Source organism: Podarcis filfolensis (genome assembly GCF_964270895.1).
Source record: "Podarcis filfolensis genome assembly, chromosome: 10".
Classification (NCBI taxonomy): Eukaryota; Metazoa; Chordata; class Lepidosauria; order Squamata; family Lacertidae; genus Podarcis; species Podarcis filfolensis.
In genome coordinates, this window is record NC_139612.1 from 49472386 (window position 1) to 49485559 (window position 13174).

A 13174-nucleotide genomic window follows, 5' to 3' on the forward strand; every position below is an offset into this window, starting at 1 on the left:
TTATTCACCAGTAGGTGGAGCCTGTTGATGCTAATCCAGCTATAGGCTCTCCCCTGATGTCACCGAGGGTCGTGCCATGGCCTCCCGCCAAGCAGGCATCGGACAGAGTACACGACCGCCAGATTCCTTTAACGGAATACCCAAAAATTGAAGGCATAGGCGATGGCCACACCTAGCCCTTCGACACCACAACACATTATTCCAATGCCTAACCTACCCACCAATACAACAAAAGTTGTGATGATTGCTACGAGGTAGGCAAAAAAACCAAAAAGCCTAATGCCAAATGGAAAAATTCCTACCAGGCCCCCTGGACAACCAGGGCGACCAACCTAAGGTCCATAGCAAGGCCAATGAACTAAGACCCTGAGCTCAAAGGGAGTGGAGGGTGGGTGACTCGCGACGAGACGATGGAGAGAAGAATGAGGCCGAGGAGGAGCTGGCGCCGCAGCAAAAGGCTGCTGTAAACGCCCCCTTGGAGGCACCTGGTTGGGTGCCTGCCGAGGGGCGTGGGCGCCAGCCAGGTGAGAGGAGGAGGCAGGGGGCTAACGCCCCCTGCTAGGGGCGGAGCTCGGGCTCCCGCCCACAACCACTCCCCTCTCTTCCAGGGAGGAGAGTCTCTATTTATGTCTGTTTCAGTCTTTGTGATCTCTGTGTCCATCCTTTTTCTTCCTATAGCTAATCACGGTAAGATTGTTGCATACATATCTGTGTACATGTATGTGTGTGCTATTTTAGTCCCACAACAGGTAGAGGCTGCATATTTTTTAAAGGGCAGAAGTGAACTCTTAGCTCCCATTCATGAGCAATTACTCATATATCTGCTCTTGCCGACAACTTCCCAACAACTTCTGCATGGAATGAGGTTTCCGACATTTTCATTCCGTTATTGAAGCTCCTTCAATACCTGCTTTTTATAATATTCCCTCTCATCTAGGGTTTTATACCTGAGTCCACGGAGGTTCAGAACTTTTTTCTGACATCTCCTGTTTAATACCCAAGAAGCCAGAGCACTCAGGAGACCATGCTTTCATGCTCTGTAGTCACATCAAGATCAAGTGAATTTTTACCTTTATGTTCCATCAGTGTTACATATTCTAACCTGATTCAGGGCAGGAGGAGGAAATGTAATCCATTAATTCAGACTCATGAACAGGAGCTCAGCTCTTCCTTTCCAGCCTATTCTATATCTGGCAGTGTGACTACCTTTCAGACTGATAAGAGCACTTTGATTCAAGTAGGCTTGGCTTGGTGTCTCAGGGCCAGGCAGAGGCCATGGGTAGCTTTATTAGGAATCAAACCTTTAGCAGGGGTGGGCAGAAGGCAGGCTGAGATCTGTTAGTAGATCTCACTTGTTTGTAACCCCATATTAATAGCAACAATTAGAATATGCTTCCCCACCCCCAGACCCTCCACCCCCAGACCCTCCAAGTGTCATTTTCCATGGATGTCCCTGATTTAGAGAAGCCATCTTGGTTTCTGACTTGATCCCAGAATGTCCTGCTTTCCCCTAGGATGTCCCTATTTTCATTGGAGAAATGTGGAACAGTATGGAGTTATCCGACCCCCAAGCCGTCTGAAGGCAATCCTGTATAGGGAAGGTTTTTTTTTAATGTTTAATGGTTTGTTATGTTTATATACTATATATGTTGGAAGCCACCTAGAGTGCTGGGGTGTGAGGTATAAATAGTAAGATTATCATTATGCAATGGGACGTCCCTATTTTCATCGGAGAAATGTTGGAGGGTATGCTCCCCCACACTTAAATTAGGCTCCTGAAAATAATTAGGCCCCATGAAAATGGGAAGTGTATTTTTGCGCATGTAAAATGACTTTTCTGGTACTGATCACAAATTTCTGGGCTGACATGTGCCCAGAGATACCCTTTTCCTTAATTCCTCCCCAGCTGAGCCATTGTTTTGCAGCTGATTCTAGGGATCAAAAGAAGTGGACCCTGTTCACACCTGGCACAGAGTGTGTGTAACCCACAGCCCCCAGTGCCCTTTGCTGGAGGCTGAAGTGTAATAGAATAAAGGAGTCTGCTCTGTTGGTCAGGTGAGGGCAGAAGGCCAGGCTCCTAGTTAAGGATGTAAGAAGGCATCATTTTCTGCTTCATCACACATTCATCACATGCAGCACTGTTTCCATTTCACTGCAACTCATGTTCTTCTAAAAACTATGCTTATGTGTCCCAAAATTACATCACTTACATAAATTACATAAATTATGTACTTTGTCATTACATGATCTCTATTCATTTCAATGCAACGGCAACGTGATGCAAATTGAGAGGGAAAAATGTTATCGATTGCATATGAAAGAAGCAACAACAGGGAATACCAATCATATCCACAAATTGATTTCCATACCATACATGGGATGAATAAGTGAACACTGGCAATTTCCACTCCAGTTTCCATTGAAGTTTCCCAACACCCCTTCTCCTAGTACTAATTATAGAAGCCCTGGCCAATCCAGAGATTTCGTATCACCTGCCCATGACAGGGAGCGGATGTCATCTTCTTTTCTGTGCCTTAGAGCCCACAGCCCTGGATAAATTACTAGGCTACTTTCCAGATTATGAGGTTCCCTTTTCAACAAGTCCCAGGTCTCCTGGCAAACAGCTTAATCTGCAATATGATCGTATTGATTTGCAAACTAGAAAGCTGTGTGCTTACATAAAAATTTGATTTCCCCTGGAAGTGTTAAGAACAACTCTGGCATACAGTAGACGGCTAAGGAAGCTGTGGAATCACCTACCTAAAGCTTTGGTAAAGGAGAACAACTGTGTACCTGCCATGGATACCCCCAGAGTTTCCCTTTTTTATTTCAGTGCTCATAAAGGACTTTCTGGAGGGCAGAAGTATTTCCAAAAAAAAAAAGCCTCTTTAAAAAAAGTCTTGTTTGCTGTAATTGGGTTGTATCAAACTAAGTTCTGCTTAGAGTGTCTGCTCTGAAGATAATGAATCTAAGTTAGTCACGCCCACTAATTTCAGTGGGTCTACTTTGAGTATGCTAGAATTAGGTATCACCCATTGTTTTCCCTATCTGCTGCTGTTTGATACCAGTATTTTTTGTTAGGGTTTCTTTCACCTTCCTAGAGTGATATCAACCTCTCAGAGATTACATAGTGAACTAATGTCATCAAGGCACTACACCGTCAATCCGACTGAGCTCTATGATGGCATCACTAGGTTGTATGGAGTGTTAGGGAAGAAGCAGTATCTCTGGCGGGGGACATGCCATGCTCCTTCTGGGGTACAAGGAACTAGACCAGGCTGTCAGGAAGGTCCCAGCCTGTGAACACATGTTCCTGCTGGGAGATGTCAATGTCAGCATTGGGGATGAATTCCAAACAAAGATGTGCTCTCTCATTCTCAGCATGCTTGTACCTCTGTCTCAGTGACATCTATGCAGGCTTGGTCATGCCCACAGAATGAAAGACAGCAGGATTCCCAAGTATGTGCTCTACAGGGAGCTGGCTTAAGGTACCAGGCCATTGGCAGGCAAACTCTGCATTACAAATATGTCAGCAAACATTACATGAAGACTGGCAACATTAACCTCACTATGTGGGATTCCCTTGCAAATGACCTCAGTGCCTGGAGGCAACTGGTCAAGTCATCTGTCCCTGGCATTGACCAGAGGAGGAATGACCACTGGGAGGATAGCAGAAAGAAGAAAGGCCTGCATCAGCACAACCGGACACCTTCATCTGCCCCAGCTGCAACGAAACATGTCTCTCCTGTATCAGCTTCTACAGCCACAGCAGACACTGTAACTCTGCAATGGTTTGACTTCACTCCCCAAAGGTAAACTCTTGCCGAGACCATTTCCCAAGACAGAAGGGTACCAACTGAGGACAAACAAAGCCAACTGAGAATGTAAGCAATTCTTCTTGTATCAGCCACATGGGTGATCCCAGCCAACTGAATCAATGATTCCCCTCACTCTGCATGGATGAGCACCTTTTTCCTCTTTCAGTGCAACTTCCCCAAAAGAATCCATGAAAATGTTCATGAAAACCAGTTCCCATTTTGGCTCTTCCCCAGCACACTATGCTGTCCAGGAAGGATTTTTAGTGAATCCTGCCATAGTGCAGGAGACCAGACGTAGGAGACTCTGGACAATAAATCAATAATGCTTTCTTTGCTGCAGGAACAGAGTTCATTATTGATGGGAAAGAAAGGGGAAAGTAATATGCACTTCATTTTTTAAAAGGAAACAAAACTAAAGGTTTGTAAAACAATTGCCCTTGGGATTTCAGTTATTCTAGCCCGTATTCTAGTACAGCTTGGGGGCAACCTGTCAGTTTTGCGCAAGTATATTTCATCTAAAACAAATGCTATGACAGTCACAGAGGCCACAAAGAAAACCCCTGGACTACCAAAGTGTAAATGAGCAATCTCCATTATGAAAAGGGCAGCGGAGATCTGGGGAATGCTTTCGTTGACCTATTTTGATGGGAACTTTGCTGATAAATGCACACAATACAGGTTAGAGAGGAATCCAATTATAAAGCGATTAAGAAAGCACAGCCTGTCAACTTCCTTGATTGGCTGAATGTGTGTAACCTTCTCTTATTAACAGGAGGTGTCATGCATACAATGCACCTGGCACAAAGAAGAATGCAGGATCCATATGGATGGACCATTTGCATACAAAGCTGCAACAGTCCATTTTGAATATGCCTCACTTTACCTTCATCAAAGCTGTACAAGGGTCATGTCTAAGGCTCCAAGTTCCGTAGATGATGGAATTTAGCCGGTTAGGAAAACACTAACGAAAGAAACAGAAGAGCCATTTTGTAAATATTCGATGAAAGGTTTCTGCTAATGGTCTTTATAACCCTTCATTTTATCAAAAGTTGTGTCCATCGCCATGCCAAATTAATCTGGAACAGCATTTTAGTTTAATAAAAGTTTGCTTCGTATTTATTGTTCTGACCAATGAAGTCAATTAAATATGTAGCAAAATACTGTGGCTCCTTAAAGGCTGACATACATACATGCTGTATTATTAATATTATTAATATTAATTATTAATAATGGTATTATTAATATTAGCTTTATACAGTGTTACCTCGGGTTAAGAACTTAATTTGTTCTGGAGGTCCGTTCTTAACCTGAAACTGTTCTTAACCTGAGGTACCACTTTAGCTAATGGGTCCTCCTGCTGCCACTGTGCCGCCACTGTGCGATTTCTGTTCTTATCCTGAAGCAAAGTTCTTAACCCAAGGTACTATTTCTGGGTTAGCGGAGTCTGTAACCTGAAGTGTCTGTAATCCGAGGTACCACTGTAATCCACCTTTCCTCTAAGGAGATCAAGTTTCTTCCTCTCCCCATTTTACCCTCACAACAACCCTGTGAGGCACCTTAGGCTGAGAGACAGTGACAGGCCCACGAACACCCAGTGAGCATCATGTCTGAGGGGAGCTTTTTAACCCTGGTATCTCACATCCTAGTCCAACACTCTAAGCCAGTGGTTCTCTAGCTTTTTTCTCTGAACCACACTTTCAAAATAAAAATTTGCTTGCACTAATTTTTTGATTGATAAGAAATATATTGGAAAACAAAAGGAAACAACTCCTAGCCATTGTCTAGTTGTAGATTTGTATATTAGCGAACAGGTCCATAAAGGTGCATATAGCAGAGGAAAATAACAGACAATAATGCATTAAGGGAAATTGCTTGGGGAGGAAATGTGTACATTAGGCAAAATGACATACAAACATGGGTTTATTAGGAGAAATTCACACTATACTGCTGATGCATATTCATAAGGACCTAAAAATACTATGAACAGTTATGGAAATGTGGCAAACTGAACACAAGACTGGAAAATTGAGAAACTGAGAGGCACCAAAATAGGCAAATTTGCTCATCCCTATTGTACCATAGAGGGACGCTGGTGGCACTGTGGGTTAAACCACAGAGCCTAGGACTTGCCGATCAGGTCAGCGGTTCGAATCCCTGCGACGGGGTGAGCTCCCTGCTCCTGCCAACCTAGCAGTTCGAAAGCACGTAAAAGTGCAAGTAGATAAAGAGGTACCGCTCTGGCGGGGAGGTAAACAGCATTTCCGTACACTGCTCTGGTTCACCAGAAGCGGCTTAGTCATGCTGGCCACATGACCCAGAAGCTGTACGCCGGCTCCCTCAGCCAATAAAGCAAGATGAGTGCCGCAACCCCAGAATCAGTCATGACTGGACCTAATGGTCAGGGGTCCCTTTACCTTTATTGTACCATAGACTCTGTTCTTATTGTTCCCAGAGGTCACATTGTTCCATGAGGTCACATGGAAAGTTCTCCAGCAGCAGTAGGAGGGCCGTTCACCTCCTACACAGTTAGGAGGCCTCTACCTTCAGAATAAATTATCTTCTACCCTGTGTTCCCTAGTTAGAAATCTGTAAAGACATCCAAATGTTAAGGCGTGATTGTAGTGTCCAGATGCAAACATTGATGCTTCTGCTTCATTTTGCATCTTTTTAAAAATATATCATTAGTTATTGTGCAGAGATGGGAATTTCCATATTTGGGATGCTTGTGGTTTAATTAGACACCCTTCATCCTGGTGGTGGGCATTCATTAAAAGTTTGTCCTACGCGGTATGATCTTGGCCCGTAATGAAACCCTGAGCTGCCATCCTTGCCAAATTAGCAGAGAATCAAAACAAACAGGCCATCTCCATGGCCCTTTTACTGCATATAAAAATGTGCAAAAACATTTTTAAATCTCCTGGAACAATCTGTTTGGATAAGATGTTAATGCATTTATTGAAGATGTTGACATTTAAGAGAGAAATTTATGGTTCATAAAGAGAGACGCAGCGATTCCCACGTTGGACTGTAAAAATCAGGGAAGTGACACATGTTGATTGCAAGTCAACACTTAAAAGTAACAAATGAGTCTCTAAATTATATTTATAAACTTTATGTACTAGTTGCTACTTAAATACTAACCTTATAGGAATTATTCAGGAAGCCAGGGCATGGACATTTGTGTGTGTGTGTGTGTGTGTGTGTGTGTGTGTGTGTTTAATGATCAAATGGTTTGAAGGGAAATGTAAAGTTGATTCCCCCCCCCCTATATTTCTGTATATATCTGAAAGCTGCTTTGCCATACTAATGAGTGTCAGAATATGAAGAAGTTGCTTGTCACTGATCCTGGACTCATGAACCTCGACCTTTCCTCCTACACCAGGCTCATTCCTGGTATAGCGGTTAAGAGCGGCACATTTCCTCTCAAAATACACATTTTATGTGTGTGGGGTTTGTTTGTTTTTTTGGTTTATTATTATTTTTAGCTGAAAGTTAGGTTGGAACATGATTCATAATCTGGGGAACCTGGTTCGTGTCTCCGCTCCTCCACATGCAGCTGCTGGGTGACCTGGGGCCAGTCACACTTCTTTGAAGTCTCTCAGCCCCACTCACCTCACAGAGTGTTTGTTGTGGGGGAGGAAGGGAAAGGAGAATGTTAGCCGCTTTGAGACTCCTTCGGGTAGTGATAAAGTGGGATATCAAATCCAAACTCTTCTTCTTCTTCTTCTTCTTCTTCTTCTTCTTCTTCTTCTTCTTGTAAGAGCTCTAGAACTGGATTAGATCATTTCCTGCTGATGAGTCTGTATCATTGCTCTGCCTTAATAAAGACTACTTCTTTACAAGTAAGAGCATCCATTATTGTTTTGTGGGGTGGGAGTCAGGACGCTCAGCTCATGTTGGTGCATCCATTCAAACACCTCCATCACAGCATTTCTCCCCTTTTCCAAGCACACATGAGCTTTCTATGATGGGGTGGCAAGCAAACAGCATTACCAAAATCCATAACAAATGCAAATGTTTCCCTATTTCAAGGTCTTCACTGGATAGAAAGTTCTCTAATCGTTGGTTGGGCAGGAAGGACTGTAACCAATCAAGCTTAGGACTGAAAAAGTGACCCAAGTGCAGGAGAAGGCTAAGCAACAGGTCATTTAAGGGCATGTCCTTACCTGGGAATTTGACCTGTTCACAAGTTACCCAGTGGAAGGACACAATGCCTCTCAAACGCTCCAGAACTGTATCACTTGACTAAAAGTAACAATGGAGAAAGAACAAAAAAAAATTTTTGTTTTGACTATGGCAGACCAACACGGCTACCTATCTGTAACTGGAACAATGGAGAAAGAAGAAGATGCTGCTTTCATGTGTGCACTTCTACAAGGAATGCTTCTTTTTAATCATGAAAACTTGCACTTAAATATCAGTTGAAGTACATATTGCAACACATTTCCTCTCAAAATACACATTTTATGTGTGTTCTGCTTTTTTGGTTTATTATTATTTTTAGCTGGGAATTAGGTTGGAACATTTGGAAAATGTGCCTACATTCTGGTCACCACAGGAGTGAAGGAGGTGCAAATCAGGTCACTTCCTATTAGAATTTTTTTTTAAAGACTGGATTTTTCAGGCATCTCTACTTATAATGTGCAGGTTACACACATCCTGGACTGTTTATAGTATATTTGTGTGACTGTACTTTATTGCACCTTGCCTGCTTTGCAAAACTCTCTCTGTGTGTGTTTGTATGCTAGTTTATAGATTTGTGTAGCGCTTATCACCGCGGTAGTTATTATGATGGAATGTTTTGATCAATGTTGTAAGCATTTTCCTACTCATAAAATCATTCGATATTTACATTCTGTGAATTATACTCTCTCTCTGTGGTTCCTGCAAGAAGCTGAAAAGGAGGTATGTTACAGTCTCACCCTTATTAGGGTATCTTCATTCCAGAGTCACAGGAGAAGCCTTCTCATTCTCATGCACCTAATCCATGCCTGATGGCATCAATAACAATATTTTGTCAGTTCAGATATGTGGTTTTCCATTTATGTGAAAGCTGTTAAATTGAAGAATGCCCACATACTCACTTTCATATTGTCATGATGGCTGGTCTGCATCTGATGAATTTCAGTTTTAGCTGCAAATAATCCAATATAACCCAAGACTCCTGTACAATGCTAATTGTACTCATTTGAGTAGGCCCATTGAAATTAATGGACAAAACTAACGTAGGGCAGATCCATGCTTAAAGCACAACCACTGCACATTTAAAGCACATGACTTCCCCCAAAGAATACTGAGAAAGGTAGTTTCCACCTCACAGGGCTACAATTCCCAACACCTTTAACAAACTACAGCTCCTAGGATTCTTTGGGAGAAAGCCATATGTTTTAAAATGTCTGTTCACTGTGCTTCAAATGCATGTTATGGATCTGGGCTATGTTAAAATCACTACAGTGGTACCTCTGGTTGCGAATGGGATCCATTCCGGAGGCCCGTTTGCAACATGAAAAGAACACAACCCACAGCAGCGCATCTGCACATGTGCGGGTTGCAATTTGCTGCTTTTACGCATGTGCATGACGTCATGCGCAAGCGGCAAAACCTTTCCAGTACTTCCGGGTCGCCGTGGGACATAACCTGAAAGAACGTAACATGAAGCGGACATAACATGAGGTATGACTGTACAGTGGTACCTCGGGTTAAGTACTTAATTCATTCTGGAGGTCCGTTCTTAACCTGAAACTATTCTTAACCTGAAGCACCACTTTAGCTAATGGGGCCTCCCGCTGCTGCCGTGCCGCCAGAGCACGATTTCTGTTCTCATCCTGAAGCAAAGTTCTTAACGTGAAGCAATATTTCTGGGTTAGTGGAGTCTGTAACCTGAAGCGTATATAACCTGAAGCGTATGTAACCCGAGGTACCACTGTATAGGAAACACTTCTGAACCAAAATTGAAGAATGCCCACATTCTTGTAAATAAAGATAAGAATATAAGAAAAGCACTGCTAGGTAAGACTAAATGTGCATCTTGTCTAGCATTCTGCTTTCCAGCCAGATGCTTCTGGGGAGTATAAAGGGCTTAGCAATCATAAATCTCTGCCCCAGTGATCATACAAGTCTTGTGGTTGTTGCAGGGCAGTGGAGGGAACACAGCAGGAAAGAGGCAGAGATGACATAGCAAGCAGATGAAGAATTATTTTTGTTTATTCTAAAATATTTAAACACCACCTTCCTGCTAAAATCAAAATAGAACCTAGTTAACAAGGTTTAAAAGCAGACACACACACACACACACACAGAGAGAGAGAGAGAGAGAGAGAGAGCGCAACCAAATGAAATCATAAAAATAGACCAAAACAATAGAAAGAACAAGGCGGGGTAGTGCAGGAAAAGAACACAGCAAAGGAACATTAACTCTCAACACCAAAAGCCATCAAAAACAAAGTCTAGATGGTAAGCAAATGTGGATATGTGTCCTTGAGTTGTCCCCCCCCCCAAAATGGGAAGTAACAGTACAATCTTGCGCAGAAGTATTCTCCACTGAGTTCAAGAAGGATTAACTAAGTGTTTATAAGCTGCATTGCATTATGGTCTAAAAGCGGGGGTAGGGACAAAATTTCAGCCCAAGGGCCACATTCTGTTCTAGACAACCTTCTGAGGGCCACATTTCACTGCTAGGTGAAGCCAGAGGTAAAAGTGGGTGGATGTAGTATATGTATCTTTGTAGTGCCGGGCAGTTTCTCCACACCTTCACACGCCCCTCTGTATTCTCCACCCAGACACACAAGGGTCATTATCAGAGTTCAAGGACACATTCCATTCAGGCAAAAACACACAAGGAGGGTGTGGCAGAAGCAAAGTGATGGCCTGGGAAGAGGTCCAAGGGCCAGGTGGAGAGAACTGGGGTGAGGGGCATGAGGCTCCCCACCACTGTGCTAAGGAGTTAAACAAATACACTTGGCCAGGTGCAAAATGCCAACACAGTGGTACCTCGGGTTAAGTACTTAATTCGTTCTGGAGGTCCGTTCTTAACCTGAAGCACCACTTTAGCTAATGGGGCATCCTGCTGCCGCTGTGCCGCCGCTGCACGATTTCTGTTCTCATCCTGAAGCAAAGTTCTTAACCCGAGGTACTACTTCTGGGTTAGCGGAGTCTGTAACCTGAAGCATATGTAACCTGAAGCGTATGTAACCCAAGGTACCACTGTATTTCTATGAAAGGGCTTCCTGTGGTTTTGGGGAGACTGGGGAGGGGGAGAGAAATCCTATTGTAAAGCTAGAATGGAGGGTATGCATTGAATGTAGATCAGAAAGGAAATATGCATCCAGCGAGTTCATGCCCTGTCCTTCAGTAGAACTTCCAAAGTCTCCGCAGGTGTACCCAAAATGTGCTGCTTCCTAAAATAGACCATTCATTCTATTTCAGTATCTCCTTTTTTACCTCTCTCTCTCTCTCTCTCTCATCTTTATTCTAGATGCTAATGCCTAGCTACTAGTCATATGTCACATCTCTCCCACGGCACATCATTCTGAAAGCTCAGGCAATCATTTTCAATACTTCCTAAGGAACTGATACATCACTGAATTCTGCAGACGGACAGTGTCTAACAAGAGGAAGCCACCAAAAGGGAAGCAGCAGCAGCAACCTGCTGCATTCTGGAGGTGTCAAAGCTGAATTAAAACATGGAGCCAGATACATGGGAATAATCATTTTGGAAAGGGGGGGAATTGCATCAGTCAAAATGTTATTTTATTTTTATTCATGAGGACAGGGAGTAATTCTCTTGAAGCTTTACCTCCTGTAATTTATTATCTTTCATCTTATTTGTACAGCAGTGAGGATAGAAGAGGATAAAAGCATTATTCCATTGCCTCTGTTCCGTTCCCTCTCTCCCTCCCTCTCTTCCTCCAGATAGAAGAGACATAGTGTAAGCAGAGCCAGTTGTGACACCAAAATACAGTATTTTTGGAACAATGAAGGTTGCATAAACATGTACGGTTTGAAAGAAACCATCAGAGGGAGAGTGAAACAAAGTAAAAGATGCTGATTTACCTATGGTGGCCTTTCCCAGACCTGGTACCTCCCAGATGGTCTTGGATTACAATTCCCATCACCCCGACCACTGGCAATGCTGGCTGGGGCCACTAGGAGTTGCATGCAGTGGGATTTGGGGACACCAGGGTGGGGAAGGATGCTCTATATGGTCTCAGTAGGTAGAATTCACATTTAATGCTCTGCCAACTTTTGCCTGTGGTCCCATCCACCTCTGTCATGTAGCCTTTGGAAGGTTATCCAGAAGATACAGACCCATCAGGTTGAAAAAGTTTCCCCACCCTTGTGCTGGTATATAGTACAACAATCCCCCTTTTGGGCAACCATGAGCAGCAGAACTGAACTTCCCATTCAGTCTTCCTGGCATTAACACAAAGGTAATTTTTCACTGCTCTGTAGGAGAGACGCCTCCAACCGCTTTCATGTTCCCATGCAGGGACAATCTATCCACCAGTTATCATACGCTTTCAGGCTAACTTAATGTAGTTGCAAGATTTTATACAAAGTTAAGAAAGTATAGCCCTACCACTGAATAATTTGCTGGTCTTATCACAGCTCTTTTGTATTCACAGGAAATTCCTCAGATGTTTTGCCTGAGGAGAGACACCTCCTCCCCCCCAAAAATATATATATATATACTGCTTTAAATTGTGCTTTAGGCATTTTTTGTGTGTGTGTCTACTAGTAACTGAGTGCTTTGTTCCTCATAATAAACCTTGAAGAGATGGAGATCTGCTTTGTTAGCCACATCGAATGGTGTGGTGTTTCTTGGCCAAATATCCAGAACAAGTACAAAACCTCCCATGGCTGCAATGGTAGAAATCCCAGTACTTAAGCTTTGCTTAAGTCTATGTGGAGTCTAGGCCTCAAGGGTTCTGTGGTCCTTCTGACTCACCAAGATTAGAAAGTATGATGTTTATAGCTTCCGAAAGGAGAAATTCTTTGCTTTCCAAAGGGTCATAGCACTTGCCTGTAGCCCTAGATTTTCCTGAGCTATCATAACAATATTATTATGTAGCAAGGAGTTTATCTGAGGTCATTGTGGTATTAGTAATACTTTTCTTCTAACTTTTGTCTGGTTGGACCGGAATCACACAGCATGTGCACAATTTCTTGCTCATTTTCATTTCTGCAGACGCTACTTTTGACGAGAGCGTGCCAATTAGTACCCTATGTGATTTTCTCATTAGCATCCGTAATCAGCCAGAGGAATGCTAGTAGCCACATTTCCACCAGTCAGCTCCCATTAGCCCTGAACGATTCAGTAGGGCCCAGGTTACGTGACCCATTTTATGTAATTATGT